Below are 17,316 nucleotides of genomic sequence, written 5' to 3' on the forward strand. Positions count from 1 at the left end.
CAAAAAAAAAAAAAAAGAACAAATATACAGAGAGAGTCTGGATTATGCATATTACTGTTTTCTTTCTTTCTGCTTGACTACAGAGAGATATTTAATTATGGGGGCTGCTAATCTAAACCAACATATGTATATTAAAGTTATCTTGACTTCAAAATTTGGGTCTAAAGGTATGTTGTTTTGGAATAGAGGTTCCTCTTTTGTTTCAACAAAAGATGAGAACCTGTGGAATCCTACCAGACTAATGTGGTTTGATGGCCCAAGAACATTGAAATGTCTCCATGAACTCCCAAATGCTTCACCGAAAAAAAAGCAGGAAACAGTTTGAAGAGAACTATCCCCAAATTCCTAAATATTGTTTATAAATGTTTTTTTTTATGTTTAAAGGGGGATATGATATAGAGATGAATACTTGGTATTAGTATGGATCTTGGTCTATTTGTACAAATTTAAGGTCAATTTTATTATGTGTATTTTTTGCTCTTCATTAAGGTATTGTGTTTGTGTAGCTCACTTAAAAATGCAATATATAATTAAGAAATATAGGTTAAAAGAGAATCATCTATAATAGTCAAGCTTGTAGTCATGTTAGTTAGGTTTTCTGGATCTACAAAGATATATTTTAGATGAATAGTTATTCTTCAAACATTTCAAAGAATAACAGAACATGACATTTAAAATGTTTTTTAAGAACATATTACTTTTTTATGACCATGAGACACATATGTTCCTGGTGGAACCAAATTACTTTGAGAGGATGATAGCATTGAAAATGCTCCTTAAGGTATTTATTAGCCATTTGGACAAGAATCTGCTTTTGTCTGGACTGCTTGATGGTATGGCTGTATAAACTGGACATGCAGGAACTACATAAAAAATGAGTGCTGGAGTTGCCTAAAAAAGTTGATATAGTCCTTCAGAGTTCCTGCTTCATGAAACTATCTGCCAGACATTCTGCAGGACACAAAAGAAAGTGACTGACAGAAAGTCAATATAGGCTGAACTGTCTTTGAAATTTTTCCTGCTTTATGGAAAAAGTCTGCCAAATACTATAGGCCTTTAGGCTGGAAATGGATGAATGCCCCAATATTACAGAAGAAATTAGGGTCACTGTCCAGGCAACAAGTTGTCTCTGTCAATTTTAGTGAATTGGAAGTTGTTTACAATGCACTTCCTGTTTACTTAGGTAATATTATATCCTTCTGGGTCTTTGATGGAGTTAAAAAATAGATATTTATAATTAGAGTCTACCTTAGTTATTATAGTAGATATAGTATATATAAATATTGTAACTTTAATTCTTGTATCATATTTGTTTTATTATATGAAATTTTACTATGTTTAAGTGAAAACCTTCTTTTTATTTAGGCAGAAAAGGAGAGGTGGTGTAAGATTCCCTTCTGTATGTTGTCAATATGTTTTATTATCATAGGTTAATAAGGAAGCTGCTTTCGCCCTATTGCAGCACAGACTAGAGCAAAGCAGGAATTCAAAGCAGAGATAGAGGAGATAGAAGGCAGATTCAGGAAGATGCCATGTAGCTGCCAAAGAAGACAGATACCCTAAAACATTACCAAGCCTTGTGATAAAATTTAAAATGACAGGAATAGGTTAATTTGAGATGTAAGACCTAGCTAGAAATATATATAAACAATTAACCAAGCATTATTGCAATTAATGTAGTTTCTGAGTGATTATTCCAGGTCTGGATTGCAAGGAAGGAAACAAGCTTCCTCCTTTTAAAAGAGACCCACATTCAGTCCTGGAAGCAGATTAAAATCCGCAACATAAATTGTATATGACCTCTTAAGGTCACTCCATAATGGCCTTCTATCTCTGCTAGGCCCATCTCCTACAGAGTGTACAGCTTTTCCAAATTACCTTGCCCAATTGCATTGCCAAAAGACACATAACAAAGTCTTGAAACACATGATTTATTTGAGAGTATTTTAGACTCAGAAAAAAATATGTACATAGTTGAAAATATTTTCAGAGAATCCTGATTTTTTTTTTGTTGAAAATCATTAAAACTCAGAAAAGTCAAGCTAAGTATTTAAACTGGAATGTGCATGTTCTTTTGCCCTTCGAATACTTTGCATATTAAGTCTTGGCATATATAAAACACTTCATGCTATCTCTAAGTAGAATATAAGATGGCTATTAGAAAGGCATGTCTTACTCCATTTGAGGGTTTAATGATGTGTCAAGAACTTAAACTGACTTATACTTTCAGAAGGAAATGCATTTCAGTGGAAATATGTGGACAGATAAGGATCAGAAGCCACCGAAATTTCAGTTTCACCTCTTCCATGGATATTCATCCTCCTTGGGTCTACACATTCTTTCTTTTCTGCCTTGCCCCATTCTGCCACAGAGTTTATGGGACATGACTAAGTAATCATTTCCTTTGGTTGTCTTAATGGTATACATTATTACTGTTAGCTGTCATATTAACAGCTACGAGAGAAGGGGTTAGATTTTTAACACTCCAGTTTGTTTTACTTAAGTTTATTCGTTGATTTAAAAAAATGTGTTAAAGTTACAGAGACTTCACAGGAAAATGTATTGAGGCTTGGGACCAGACTTAATTATCGATTAGATTCAGCAACACCCAAGGATTTCCACATCTAAGCATCTCCACCACAATTTCTGGCAACCTCAGGGCCATTCAGTTCTGAAGGGATATTAGTGATTGAGAGATTCCATATCTTGATACAGCTTGATCAGAACTTTAGAACTTAAAACAAGAAACATAGTAGATTCCAGATTAGTTACACAATCACTCAGATAGCTACATTTCTCCCAGAACTCAAATTTTAACTTAGGAACCATATGGGCTCAGATATAAATTAGTAGGAGCCCTTCCTCCCAATTTACCTTCCTTCTTAGAGAACTCGCCTTCTGAAGTTGTCCCATCTTAATTCTTTTCCAACAGTCATGTCAGGCATCCTTTCAAGCCCATCTCCATTAATGTATTTTACCTGCTGATCCACAGAAATACTTTCTACCACTGCTCTGAGACTCAGATACAGGATTTTCACTATTCTTCTTGTCCTTCATCATGTTCTCTCTTTATTTAGTCCTTTAGTGGCCTAAATTACTAAATCCTTCCTCCAACCATGCTTCACCTCCTTTTTCCTGAAACTCTGCATTTTGGTGCTGACCTGGTTCCCTAGGTTTTTTTCCATAGTCACTCAGCCTTCCTCCTAAAGCATCTTAATTTCATTCTATTACCCACTGACCTGTAAAAACATTCTATATTAGGGCAACAACAACCAAAGAAGAAAATGGCTACCCAAAAAGCCAAGACCTGATACTGACACCAATAAACATTTCAAATATAACAAATACTGATGCCTAGAACCCAGTGGAGAAAACAAAAAAAACACACAAAAATGAAGAGCTATGAGAGAATTTTTACCAGTAGTCAGTAATCCAATTTTGTAGTCCTTAGGAAAGCAACATAGTTGAAGTGCAGAAAATGGCTTCAAGAATGCAAATATATATATCTACAAAGACCATAAAAAGGATATGTATACTTACCTTAATTTAGGCATTGAAAATACAAACAGTTAAATGAAATAGTAAAAACAATTTATGGCCTGAAAGTAAATATTAGCTATAAGACAGAAATAGAATAATTTAAAAATAACAAGACTGAAATAAAACTGGCATTGAAAACTTACAATTTAAAGTTCAATCAATCAGAGGTAACCCTAACAAAAAAAAATGCTAAAATATTGATGATAGAATTGCAGATATTGAAAGCAATGTATAAAAAGTGAATATGTTAGTAAAAGAAAATGTTAAATTTAAAATAACTAAAATCACAAGCATCCAAGAAATATTAAACACTATCAAAGACCAAGTCTACAAATTATAGGGAGAAAGAAAATGGTAAAAGGTACAGAAAATATTTTTAAGAATTTGTAAGAGGAAATTACTTAAACCTAAACAAGGAGCTACTTATGATGCATTCTGAACACATTAAATTGGCAAGATTAGAAAAGAAATTTTCTATGACACATAGTAATTAGAACACTAAATGTGGAGAAAAAAAGAATATTAAAAGCTTCAAGGGAAAAAGACCAAGTCAAATAATGGTAGGATCATTAGAATAATACCTAGTGTTTCAATCCAGATTCTCAAAATCATAAGAAGTTAAATGCATGTCCTTCAAATTTTAGAACACACAGAATCCAGACCAAATTACTATACTCAACAATATTATTAATCACAATAAGTGGAAAAAGAAACACATAAAAATATTCAATGTTAAAATAAAACTTAAGCAAATTATATCTACTAATCAATATCAACAGACAGCATTAAAAGGTAAACTTCAGTAGGAAGTGGTTAACTACATTCAATAAGATACTGGGAATGAACTATTTTAGATCTACAAATAAAAAGAGAGGGAAACCCCACAACATAGTAATAAAATAATAGGAAAATATAAACACTATTCACTGATAACTCTCAAATTTCATTGTCTCAATTCCATCAATAAAAACAGAAATTGAAAGAGTGAGATAGAAAACAAGATCCCTATTTCTCCAGCATTGAAGAAACACACCTCAATATGAATAATAGACATTACCTAAGGGTAAAAATAAGCATAAAGATATTCCAAACAGAATAGACTCAAGAACCAAACTGGTGTACTGGTCTTGTTAATATCTGCCAAATTTGACTTCAAACTAAAACTTATCAGAAGATATAAAAAAGTGAACTACAAATTCAATAAATAAAAAATTCATCAAAAATTAATACACTTCTAAATATTTATGCAACAAATATAAGGGCACCCAAGTTAATTAAAGAAACACAACTACAGTTAAAAACACATATTGATTCACAAACAATACTGGTGACTTTAAGGCACCAGGTTAGGCAGTAGAGAATAGCTGAGGGAGTTGGAGGGAGGGGTCTGAGGTTCTGTCCCACTCTGGAGGTCCTAGAGAGTGAGGTGTCTCCCTGTGTGGCTGTTCACTCACCCCTTAGGTCTCCTCAGTATTGGAGCAAGCTGTGTTTCAGAGTTTCACTGAGGTCGCAATGATTTATGATATTTTTAACTCCAGAATTTTTCTGTATAAGAGCGACCTCAGCTTTTCTAGCCAACAGAAGAATTCTCTGCAGTTAGAGTTCCCCATTACCCAACCCCATGCAATGGTCCTTGAGAACTACTAGCCTCATCCCATTCCCAAACTTGCCTATCCTCTGGCAATATCAGTGGAAATCTGAAACACAGCTTCCTACAATGTGGAGGAGACCAAGAACTTGCTACATCACTGAGGGGACCAAAAGAAAGGATCAAGAGTGTGAACCAGGAGAGGAGACCTAAAGAACAGGCTTACAGAGACCTCAGAAATTTCTTTAGACACAGACATTGACAGTGTTGTGCTTTTCTGTCTCTTTAGGAGACAAGCCACGCCCACTCCCACTACTTCTGATCCTCTGTGGCCATCTCGCCTCTCTCCTGTTCTTTTGGGGTGCACACAGGTTCTCTCTCTCTCTCTCTCTCTCTCTCTCTCTCTCTCTCTCTCTCTCCCTCAATAAATGTTTTACGGCTATTTTCTGTGTCTATGGGTCTGTTTACACCTGCCTGCCACTGTCAGGAATCCACCACGCGAGCCGCCCCCCTCCTTGGGAAAACTGCAGCCATTTGCTTCCTGGACCCACCACGGGCTTGGCTCTAGTGGTTCAGCCACCGCTTCACACCCACCCTCTTGGCCTCGGCCTGAACTGGTGGCTACTCCATGAGCTCACCACAGGGGACTCCCCCCCCCTGCATTTTGAGAACACACAGACAGTACATAGCAGAACAAGAAAAATCCCCAAACACTCAGAAAGCCACTTCAAGGATGGACCAAGAAGCAATGACACTGCCGGCCTCATTGGAAGAAAGAGATGGGCAGGTGCCAATGCAAAATTCATCCATCAACCTAAAAAGCAATATGTTAACATCAGAAACCAGTGGTCACACAATAGGAAGACTTGATCATCCTAAGCCAGAAGAAGCAGAAGAAAGTGACTTTAAACATATCTTTATAAAAATGGAGACTTTTAAAAAGGAAATAAAAAAAAATCTCTTTAAAAAATGGAGGAAAAGATAAACAAAAAATTGGAAGAAATTAATAAATCCCTCAAAGAAACCCAAGAAAACCAAAGGGAAAAAATAATCAAACAGGTGAAACAAACATTTTAAGATTTGAAAAATGAAATATAGGCAAACAAAAACAAAAACAAAACAAAACAAAGCAAAATACAAACCAAGGGAATTCTGGACGTGGAAAATCTGGGTAAACAAACAGAAACTGGAGAGACAGTATGACCAATAAAATCCAAGAGATAGAGAAAAGAATTTCAGATGTTGAAGTTGCTGTAGAAATAAATAGGAGAACTCCAGCTCAAAGTTACAGAAAATATATTCAACAAAATCATAGAAGAAAACTTTCTCAACCTAAAGAAGGACATTCCTATGAAGGTAGAAGAACCTTACAAATCACTAAGTAGACTACATCAAAAGAAGTTCTCTCCCCATATAATAAAATACAAAATATACAAAATAAAGAAAGAATATTAAGAGCTGCAAAGAAAAAGGTCAAGTAACATATAAATGTAGACCTATAAGAATTTCAGAATTACACCCTGATGGAGGAAGGTCATTGGTTAATTAATAAAGAAACTGCTTGGCCTCATAAATTAGAACATAGGTGGGTGGAGTAAACAGAACAGAATGCTGGGAGGAAGAGGAAGTGAGCTCAGACTACATAGCTCTCCTCTCTGGGGCAGATGTGATGAAGCTCCAACCCAGGATGGATGTAGGCTAGAATCTTCCTGGTAAGCGCACCTTGGGGTGCTACACACATAAATAGAAATGGGAAATCAGGATGTAAGAATTAGCCAGTAAGAAGCTAGAGCTAATGGGCCAGGCAGTGTTTAAATGAATACAATTTGTGTGTTGTTATTTCGGGGCATAAGCTAGCCAGGCGTCCGGGAGCCAGGCTGTGGAAAGGGGCCCACAGCTCCCTCAACAACACCCAACTTTTCAATGGAAACCATGAAAGCCAGAAGGTCCTGGGCTGATGTGCTGCAGACACTAAGAAACCAGGATTCAAACCCCAGACTACTTTACCCAGCAAAGCTTTCAGTTAACATCAATGAAAAAACAAGATATTCCATAACAAAAACAAAATTAAACAATATATTTTCATAAACTAAGTCCTACAGAAAGTACTCAAAGGAAAACCCAAAGCCAAGAAGGTAACTGAACCCACAAAAACACATGCAACAGATAACCCCCACAAGCATATTTCAAAGAAGGGAAACACACAAATATTACTGAAAAAAGTTACAGAGCCACATGGCTAACATAGATCAGAAAAATGGGTTAATCAAGATGTGAGAGTTAGCCAGTGAGAGGCTAGAACTAATGGGCCAATCATCTTATAATTTATGGAAATCTATGTATAATTTTCTTTGGGGCTAAACAGTTGTGGGGTACAGGGCAGGACAGAAACCCCAACAAACAAGCAGGCCCGTTCATGTTACAGGTAAATAGTATCATTTATGCAACTGAAATTGAGCCTAGAAAACCTTCAACAAGGATCACAAAAGGTACAGTAACAACCTTATAATCCAGAATAAATGGGAAGTTTGTGAAGGTCTTTCAGTAAAAGTATAATTTGTTACTATAAAGACTTTGTGCAAATATCTTGAAGAATAAATTGGAGTTAATATTTAGGTAAAAACATGGAAATGACCTACCTTTGGATAATCTATGATCCACAGGGGTTAGTTTTAAAATAAGAATGTCAGACCAAGAAAATGAGGTACGAGAAATAAAACAATTTCTATAATCTATACAGGAACTGGAAACTTGCCAATAATAAATCTCATCATTGTTTCCTTAATTTTATAGATGAATCCTTTATCAGGGGAAACACAGGACACCCATTGTGTATACTTTGTCATAGGGCAAGTATGATTGGATTTAGTATTATTTATAGAAGAGGGCATAATAAGAAGAGTTTTTTTTTTTTTGGTAGAAGCCAAAGCTGTTAGAAAGAGCCTATCTATTACAGATAAAAAGTCCAATGTCCAACATGACAATTGTCCCTACACCTATTACCCTTAGGCAAATCAGCTAACAAAGTCCTAAAGAAATACTAACACCTCCTGAGGGAGAAGAAATTACCAAGAGTAGAAATAAGTAGACTATTTGTCTAACCAGAATAATTTAGTAAAGAAGGGTTACATCTACTTTTTGAATCTGAACAATTTCTTCAACACTTGATGCCAATGCCTTGACTTGGCCCCAAGTTGGCAAAGAAATGTTCCAGGTTGTCTTTGCATGTAATATCAACTGTAACTAACTTGTGAAAGAAGAGAGGCAAGTGTATCATCAGCTTTAGGATAACCATGATCCACTGTGTCTTTCTCCATTATCAATGGCTATAGCTAATAAGAGCACTGTTGGGGCTCAGACAAGGTCTGTAATATCTCTGATTCAACAAGAAAAGAGATGGATTTCAAGGGTCTAGCATATGCTCAAATCAAAGGATCTGGAACTCTGAGTGATGTATTAGCATTCTGTAGAAATATACATGTACACCATCTTCTGGAAGTCAAAAAGACATTCAGTCCCTTTAATTTTTTGTTAATTTAGATTTTTCCATTTTACCATAGTTTTTTGAGTAATTAATAATCAGGGTATCTCTAAAAAGCATAAGTGCCTTCTGAGTCTAAATTAAGATATGCACAATAAACATTGATTTAAAATGCAAAATGGGGAGAAATATTTATACTCTCCTTGTTGAAGCTTGTGGAGCTGGGAACGGTACTAATGTGATCCATAGAAAAGGGCAATGTCTATGATTGAATTGAGGACTGTGATGCTTTTAGCAAGGAAAAAAATGTAGTCTGTGAGATAGGAAGCACAGCAATTTGTATATGAAGAAATAAACATGCAATATAACAGGAGTCAGTATAAAGATTAAAAGTTTTATTAAGCAAAGTTACAAACACATTTAAATAGCCCCTAACTCCACTTTTTGAGCAGAACTTTCTTTTTAATTTGAAAAGAAGTTGACCTTTCATCAATAACAAATGAAGCAACACTATTAGAAGAGCCATCAATAAAAACTAAAGAAGCCGGTAAAGACAAAAGTTCTGTTTTACAAACTTTTGGAATAATAAAAGAGTGTGTCTTTAAGAATTGCTAAAATGGTGAGATGACAAACAGTGTTTAAATGCCCCTGTAAATCTAACTGTGGCAATCTGTCAAGCATCTAAATCAGTCAACAATGTGGTCCATTGGTTGATGGTGTAAGGTGTGATTATCTCACAAACATATTTGCCAAAAAAGTGCATTACTTCTTTTTATACCTATTTCCAATAAAATAGCCACTGATTCTAATAAGGAACAACAATTTGCTTGGTAGTAGCAGGAAGATAAAGTCATTATAAAGGTCCTTTTAGCCATAGTCAGTAGTTGCTTACTTGATTTATTTGAGTAATTTGTAAGGATAAATGCAAATCAAAACGACTTAGAAATTCTATCTAATACTTCTCCGAATGGTTAAGTTCAATCACACAAGTGATAGCTCAGGATGATTAGGATGCATTGCAAAGGGAAAGTATCTTCATTGCTGAAAGTGCAAAGCTGTACAGCCACCATTGAAATCAATATGGTGGATCCACAGAAAATTGAGAATTGACCTACCTCAAGACCAACGTATACCATTCCTTAATATGCACCAAAGGATACTGTAGCAAATAGCAAGGGCACTTGCTCACCTGTGTTCATAGCAGCTTTATTCTTAATAGCTAGAAACTGGAAAAAAAACTAGATATTCTTCACCTGAAGAAAGGGTAAAGAAAATGTGGTACATTTATACAATTCTGTATTACTCAGCAGCTAGAAAAGTGTGACATCATTTAATTTGAAGGCAAATTGTTGGAACCACACTGAGGAGGCAACCCAGATTCCAAAAGACAGTTTGATATGTAAGAACTTTTAAGTGGATCTTAAGTATTGTGTAAAAGATATTATAACCCACAGACCCAGAGAGGGTATATTAAAGGTAGGGCTCTAGAGGGAAGCCTTGAGTTTGGGAAATCTGGCAGAAGATGTGGAAGGAGGATTATAGAAGCCAGAGGGGTCAAAGATACCAGGAGAAAAAGACTGACAGAATCAAATAAGCATGGCTCTTATGGGCTCAGAGTGACCAAAATCTCAGAGGGTGAATGGGTCTGCACTAGCTTTTCTGCATCGGGTTGTGCTAATTTAGCTTGAACATCACAAGTGAGTGTTTAGCTTGCAGTTTTGGGGGAGTGGGAGTTCCCCTGACCCTTTTGACTGTTTGGGGGACACTTTTTTTCCTACTAGGTTGACAAGTTTAGCCTTGATATGAGGGTTTGTTGCTATTCTGATTGCACCTTGTTATGCTCTTTTCAGTTGATGGCACTGGGAGGCCTGCTTTTTTCTGAAGGAAAATGGATTAGCAATGAATCTATGGAAGATGAGAGATAAGGTTGATGGAATTGAGGCTACTGTGGGCTGTATTATATGAGAGAAGAATAAATTTAAAAGATAAAAATCATATGTACTCACTCATATGTGGTTTTTAAACATAAAGCAAAGAAAACCAGCCCACAAATCACAATCCCAGAAAACCTAGAAAACAATGAGGACCCTAAGAGAGACATACATAGATCTAATCTACATGAAAAGTAGAAAAAGACAAGATCTCCTGAGTAAATTGGGAACTAATGCAGAAACCTTCAAATGGACAACATTTGGAGTGAAAGATTTTTGTACACTCACACTCAGTCCTTCACTCAGCTAATGTCTTCATCAAACTTTTTTTCATGGATCAGGAAGCCATGTAGAAAACAATGAAAGGTTTTAAGAGTCAGAGATAATGAGTGACTCAGAGGATACAGTGTCTTCTAGACTCTAGAGAATTTATGTATGTGAGTTCACGGATGCTGCAGGAGCGCCTTCCGTTCCTTCAGCCAATAGCAGCTGAGATACCAGTCCACTGGGGCGTGGTCTCTCTCTTAAAAAAAAAAAAACAGCGGCAGCTCTTCCTGCTCTCTCTCTTGCTTCCAGCTCTGCTTTCAGATACTAGACTCCTTTCCTGATAGCGGAGAGGGCTGTTTTCTGGGATGGGGATCTATAAGTTTTTTTCCTTTAAATAAATAATCATTCTATTAGTCATAAGTCCAAACTGGTGTGGGATTGTTTGTGATTTACGCTTTCATACAGAGATGGTGGGAACATGAACAAGGCCTACACAGGTCAATCCATACATGGTCACAGCACTGAAAGAGGGAGCTGACATGAACTTCCACCGCCTAATGAAGAAGCAATCTCCAAATGACTTTCCTTTGTCCGTACAAAGGAAAGATCAGTCCTCTCCATTGTGGTCTCACTGGGTTAGTAAGCCAAACACTAAGGTAGATTACATGCTCAGCAATAGCTGGCACGCAGAAAACAAACGTCATGATAATTTTATAGCTATTTTCATCTCATAATTCTTTGTTTGAGCATTTGTTATCTTACTCATCTTTTCCTTTTGTATTATGGTTTCTGATTTTAAGCTTTTCTGAGTTTTATTTGTATATATTTATGTTTGTGTTTCTTGTGGTTTTTTTTTTTCTGCTTTGATTTTATTTGTTTTCCAAAGAAACCGAGAAGGAATAGCTTGACTAGCATGAGTAAGGAGGTGGGGAGGATCTGTGAGGTAGGAGGATATAGGAGAAAACATGGGACGGGAAAACATTATCATAACGTTCTTTCTTTCTATTATATGGATTCTGCATATAGAGAAATCAGGCCAGCAGCAAGTGCCTATACCAATTGGTCTATCTTGTCAGCCTCCAAAATTAACCCATTTTCCTCTTTCTATTTTCTGAGCCTGTTTATGTGGTAAACAAAAGAAAAATGAAACCATTATAATATGAATTTGTTACTAATTCTCTTTATATCTAGCAAACCTTCCTGTGTGTAGAATTAACTATGATACAGATGAAGTAAGAGAATTGTTAACTTTATAAATATGACTGAGAAATTAAAATGTTATGGTTTAAAAACTGATGAAATGCAAATTTAAAAAAAATGGCTGAAGGATTATAGAATACATGAAGTAAATAGAAGAAAGTAAGCCAATGAAAATATGCTCATCACCATCAGAAATAGATAAAATACAAATTTAAATGAAAATTTATTATCCATGTATTTTATCTATTTGAGTATATAAAATAAAATTCAAAGCAAAAGGATCTTAGCACTGTATACTGGTGAGAATGAAACATACCACATCCAAGACAAGTTACAGATGCAAATATGACACTACATCTTAATAACTTATAACATAATGTATGCAATTACTATATGTTCTATTGATCTCTTAGGTCTTTACTCCAAGGAAATAAAAGCATATGTTCACATGTACAAGAATATTCATGACAGCTTCATTCATATTAGCAAATACCAGAGCTATCACAAATGTCATATTAAAACTAATACAAGATATAAAGTTTAATTTTAAAATGCCATAAATATACAAGCAAATAAATGTTTTTACATTCATCATATTATATTTTAGAAAATAAAAATTAAGAACCAGATGATAGAGAAATTTTATTGTTCAGTGCTAGTCTCACTTTGATTCCTATTGGTGTGACGAAGTACCAAGACCAAAAGAAATTTGGATGCAAAAGGGTTTATTTGCTTTACATGACATAAATCAAAGTTCATTACTGAAAGCCAAGGCAGAAACTCAACGTTGTGAGAGGCTGGATGCCTGAGCTGATACACAGCCACGGAGGAGTGCTATTTATTGGGAGCATATTTTTAACTAAAGGTTCCATTCTTTCAGATTATTTTAGCTTGTGTCAATTAGTAATTAAACTAGTGCAGTTTTAGATTTTGTTTGACCATCAAATCAGTACAGAATTACATACATGTTTCTGTCTGTAATAGTGTCAGCTTTATATAATATGTAAAAGCAGAGTGCTGGTAGCCATATGTGCAAGTTCCAGAGGAGAACAAACTGGTTTGAAAATATTTATAAATGAGGAATATGGGATCAATGTGACAATATAATTCTAACTTGGGGGAAATATAAGTGTGTGCTTCAATTCAAAGATACTGTGAGTATACATTATATATACTCATTCACATAGAATGCAGAAAAGTATAGAAAGTTTAACTAGAAACCATGTCAATGTCATGCCCTTTATTATAGTATAATAGTATATTTTATCATTTTTTTCAACTGGAGGATCTGTAAAAGTGATGCAGAAGATCTCTCTTTGTTGTTCTTAAAAGTGTAAACTAATCTAATCTAGAATTATTTTAAAAATTATGATAATTAAATTTCATCAAGAAAACAGTATCATTATACTGTTGTTTAGTTGTTTTTTTTCAGAAAATACTGTGTTTTTTTGTTTGTTATTTATAGGGCTCTGTGGTATAGTAAACTTTACTGGATGAATACTCAGTATTCTCTAGAGGCACATGGTGTCAGTGGCACCACCAACATCCACCCAGTTGATAATTTGTATATAGGATGGCTACTGATTTTTTTTGAGTGATTCCAACCAATTTGCTGAAGGTATTTTTCAGCTGTAGGAGTTCCATGGTAGAATTTTTGTGGTTGCTAATATATACTATCTTATCATCTCTGAATAATGATTCATTTACTGATTCCTTTCCAATGTATATTCTGTTGAACTCTTTTTGTTGTTTTGTTGCTTTGTCTAGAAATTTGAGTACTATAATGAATTGATATGGAGAATTGGACATCCTTGTCTTATTCCTACTGTGCATTGCTTTTATTATGCTAAGGAATATTTCTGTATCACTGATCTCTCAAGACTTTTATCATGAAGAGATGTTGAATATTGTCAGATTTTTTTCGGCATCAACTTAGATGTTTTGGTTTTTATTTCAGTTTGTTTATGTTGTACATTACATTGATAGATTTCATATGTTGGATGATCTTTGCATTGCTTACATAAAGACCATTTGATCGTGACAGATTTTTTGATATGTTCTTAGATTTGTTTGGCCAGTATTTTATTGAGAATTTTTACATTAATGTTCATGAGGCAGTAATTCTATGTAGTTGGAATTATCTTTGGGCCACCCACCAACTTCCAGATAAAGACACATAGACTTAAATTAATTATGAATTCTCAACCTTAATTTAGGCTTGTACCACTAGCTTTTTTTTTTAAAGTTTAATTTAAAATGTTGCTATTCATCTAAATTTTGTTTCAGAGCTTTTTACCTTTCTTTCATTCTGTTTGACCTACTTTCTGTTTACCTCCATGCCTGACAGGCTGATCCCTGGCATTTCCCTGGCATTTGTTTTCTTTCATTCTTTTTTTTTCTTTTGTTTTTGATTTTTTTTTTGATTCTGTGTGTTCTTTATTGAATCAAGGCCCTTGAGAATGTTTGAGTGATAACTACTGAATAAGGCTTGAGCACTGTGCTCTTTTCTTTGAACACTACATGAATTTCCCTGTCATCCTTGCACAGGGGCCATGCTAATCTTCTCTGTATCATTCCAATTTTCAAAGTTTAGTATATGTGCTGCTGAAGCAAGCACAACATTGTATTCTTTTGTACTTGGTTTCATTTCTTGTAATTCACTTTAATGTTCATTCATATGGTAGCATGTCATTATACCTTATTTTCTTTATTATTATTATTATTATTATTATTATTATTATTATTATTGAAAAAAATTTCCACGATGTTCAGAGAGTCTGGTTTTATCCCATACTTATTCAGACCCAGTCCAGCTGGCCTTGGTGAGCTTCCAATAGATCAGTCCCAACATCTCAGTGAGTAGGTGTATGCCTTGAGGTCCTGACTTCCTTGCTCATGTTCTCCCTCCTTCTGCTCCTCATTTGGACCTTTGGAGCTCAGTCCGGTGCTTCAATGTGGGTCTCTGTCCCTATCTCCATCCGTTGCCATATGAAGGTTCTATGGTGATATGCAAGATATTCATCAGTATGGCCTTAGGATAGGGCCATTTCAGGTTCCCTCTCCTCAGCTGCCCAAGGAACTGACTGGGGACATCTCCCTGGACAACTGGGAGCCCTTCTAGAGTCAAGTCTCTTGCCAACCCTAAAATGGCTCCCTTAACTAGAATATATACTTCCCTGATTCCATATCCACCATTCTTTTATCCCAACCATCCCATTCCCCCAAGTTTCCCCCATCCTCCTCTTCTCAATTTTCTCTCCCCATTTCCCCTTACCCCCATCCCACGCCACCACGAAGTTCCCAATTTTTGCCTGGCAATCTTGTCTTCTTCCAATATCCAGGGGGATAACTATATGTTTTTCTTTGGGTTCACCTTCTTATTTAATTCCTCTGGGATCAAAAATTATAGGTTCAATGTCCTTTATTTAAACAACATTGAGATACCATCTTACACCTGTCAGAATGGCTAAAATCAAAAACACCAATGATAGCCTTTGCTGGAGAGATTGTGGAGTAAGGGGTACATTCATCCATTGCTGGTGGGAATGCAAACTTGTGAAACCACTTTGGAAATCAGTGTGGAAGTTTCTCAGCAAATTTGGGATCAACCTACCCCCGGACCCAGCAATACCACTCCTGGGAATATACCCAAGAGATGCCCTACCATATTACAAAAGCATTAGTTCAACTATGTTCATAGCAGCATTATTTGTAATAGCCAGAACCTGGAAACAACCTAAAAGCCCTTCAATGGAAGAATGGATGAAGAAAGTGTGGAATATAGACATATTAGAGTACTACTCAGCGGTAAAAAAAAAAAAAAATGACATCTTGAATTTTACATGCAAATGGATGGAAATAGAAAACACTATCCTGAGTGAGGTAACCCAGACCCCAAAAGATTATACCTTATTTTCACTGTTGATGTGGCCTTATTTCATTCACTGGACCAGACACTTGACTATGATTTTACTGCATAATTCCAATTTCTTAAAAATATTTTTCAAATATTTTACTTTAACAACATGAAAAAAAGTGAGTCACACTGCACTTCATGCTAAGACTTGGCATTATTAGATTTTTTTTTAAAATCAGTTAATTTGGAGGATACCCAATGTTTCATTGATTTTCAATGCATAGCTCTTTTTGTTTGTTTGGTTGGTTGGTTTTTTATCTTTTATTTTATTGATTTTTGATGACTTCTACATTTTCTCTATTCCCCTCCCCTTTAGTCCTCTCTCAAGGTACCCATGCTCCCAAATTTGAGAATATCTCTTTTCTTTATTATTCTCACTTTGACATAAATTGTTCTTCCTACTTACTCTCCCAGTTGAGAAGTATCACCTATACCTCCTCCCTTTCTATTGGCTGTTCAGCTTTCTATTTGACAAGGCAGACTCCTTAGGAAATTGAGGTAAAGCAACAACACATTTTTATATAGTTAAAAAGTACAACACATCTTTGTCTAGTTTAAAACAAGTGTTTCACATAAATTCTCAAATTCTCTTTTTTTTTGTTGAGTCTTTTTATAGTTTGGGAATCAGGGTGACTGTGGCCTTATAGAACAAATTTGAAAATGTTACTTTTGTTTCAATTGTTTTCTATAATCTGAGGAGTATTGGTATTAGTTCTTCTTAGAATATCTGGAAGAATTCTCTTCGGAAAATATCTGCCCCCATATACTTGTTGGTTTGGAGACTTCTACTTATGCTTCTATTTCCATAGTGGTTACAGGTTTATTTAAAATATTTATCTGATATCAATTTAAATATGATAAGTACAATAAATCAAGAAATTTTCATTGTATAATTTTGGTTTCTTTATCAAAAATCAGATGTTTACAGATATATGAATTTAAATCAGGATCTTTGATATGATTCAATTGATCTACCTGTCATTTTTTATGTCAATACCATGATATTTATGTTAATTAAACTGTAATTGTTTAGTAGAGCTGATATCCAGTATATTTATTTCTCTTGAATTTCTCCAGTAAAGAGTAAGAGAATGGATGTAAAACAAAATCCATCCTTCTGCTACATAAAAAAATATACCTCAATATCAAAGTTAGATATTACCTCAGTTTCAATTGTTATAAGAATATATTCCATACATATGTATCTATGAAACAAGCTTGTTCAACTACTCTAATTAAAATTACAAGATCAAAAACAAAAAGAGTACACAACAACAGACACCTATTTCAGAAACTTATACTTGACAAAATTGAGCAATCTAAAATGAGTGGACAAATCTCTTTTTTTTTGCATCTAATGACTAGGATTTCTTTAACACAATAGCAGTTGGAA

The 17,316-nt window shown here is 35.0% G+C and overlaps 1 non-coding gene across 1 annotated transcript; it reads right to left on the minus strand.

The window, feature by feature from the left end:
* Positions 1 to 14,509: 14,509 nt before the first annotated feature.
* On the minus strand, positions 14,510 to 14,616 carry LOC113458517. The gene has a single exon (XR_003378884.1). It is a non-coding gene; the product is annotated as a U6 spliceosomal RNA (small nuclear RNA).
* Positions 14,617 to 17,316: the final 2,700 nt, after the last annotated feature.

This window comes from Microtus ochrogaster, unplaced genomic scaffold, assembly GCF_000317375.1.
Source record: "Microtus ochrogaster isolate Prairie Vole_2 unplaced genomic scaffold, MicOch1.0 UNK39, whole genome shotgun sequence".
Classification (NCBI taxonomy): domain Eukaryota; kingdom Metazoa; phylum Chordata; class Mammalia; order Rodentia; family Cricetidae; genus Microtus; species Microtus ochrogaster.